Here is a 1,208-nt window from a genome sequence, read left to right on the forward strand (position 1 = left end):
TTTTATTTTAATTCTCGAAAATTACTAACCTTTTTCAAAAACTATTTTCGAAAATCACTAACTCTTTTTTCAAAAATTATTTTCGAAAATTCTCTCTCTCTCTTATCTCCTTCTATTTATTTATTCATCTACTAACACTTCATCTCACCCAAATTCGAACCCCCTCTTCCATCTGTGCTCGAATTTTTTCTTCTTCTTTTCTTCTACTCACACAGGGACCTCTATACTGTGGTAAAAAGGACCCCTATTATTATTATTTTTCTGTCCCTCTTTTCCATATGAGCAGGAGCAAGGACAAGAACATTCTTGTTGAAGCAGATCCAGAACCTGAAAGGACTCTGAAGAGGAAACTAAGAGAAGCTAAATTACAACAATCCAGCAAGCACCTTTCAGAAATTTTCGAACAAGAAGAGGAGATGGCAGCCGAAAATAATAATAATGCAAGAAGGATGCTTGGTGACTTTACTGCACCTAATTCCAATTTACATGGAAGAAGCATCTCCATTCCTGCCATTGGAGCAAACAATTTTGAGCTAAAACCTCAATTAGTTTCTCTGATGCAGCAGAACTGCAAGTTTCATGGACTTCCATCTGAAGATCTTTTTCAGTTCTTAACTGAATTCTTGTAGATCTGTGATACTGTTAAGACTAATGGAGTAGATCTTGAAGTCTACAGGCTCATGCTTTTCCCTTTTACTGTGAGAGACAGAGCTAGAATATGGTTGGACTCTCAACCTAAGGATAGCCTGAACTCTTGGGATAAGCTGGTCAAGGCTTTCTTAGCCAAGTTATTTCCTCCTCAAAAGCTGAATAAGCTTAGAGTGGATGTTCAGACCTTCAGACAGAAAGAAGGTGAATCCCTCTATGAAGCTTGGGAGAGATACAAAGGACTGACCAAAAAGTGTCCTTCTGACATGCTTTCAGAATGGACCATCCTGGATATATTCTATGATGGTCTGTCTGAATTAGCTAAGATGTCATTGGATACTTCTGAAGGTGGATCCATTCACCTAAAGAAAATGCCTGCAGAAGCTCAAGAACTCATTGACATGGTTGCTAATAACCAGTTCATGTACACTTCTGAGAGGAATCCTGTGAGCAATGGGACGCCTCAGAAGAAGGGAGTTCTTGAAATTGATACTCTGAATGCCATATTGGCTCAGAATAAAATATTGACTCAGCAAGTCAATATGATTTCTCAGAGTCTG

General features: G+C 38.4%; 1 non-coding gene across 1 annotated transcript; it reads right to left on the reverse strand.

Annotated features, from left to right (window-relative positions):
* Positions 1-812: 812 nt before the first annotated feature.
* Positions 813-920, reverse strand: LOC148578085 (small nucleolar RNA R71). Its single transcript, XR_015904616.1, has one exon. It is a non-coding gene; the product is annotated as a small nucleolar RNA R71 (small nucleolar RNA).
* Positions 921-1,208: the final 288 nt, after the last annotated feature.

The sequence above is a fragment of the Arachis ipaensis genome, chromosome B1, assembly GCF_059453495.1.
Source record: "Arachis ipaensis isolate K30076 ecotype BB chromosome B1, ASM5945349v1, whole genome shotgun sequence".
NCBI lineage: Eukaryota > Viridiplantae > Streptophyta > Magnoliopsida > Fabales > Fabaceae > Arachis > Arachis ipaensis.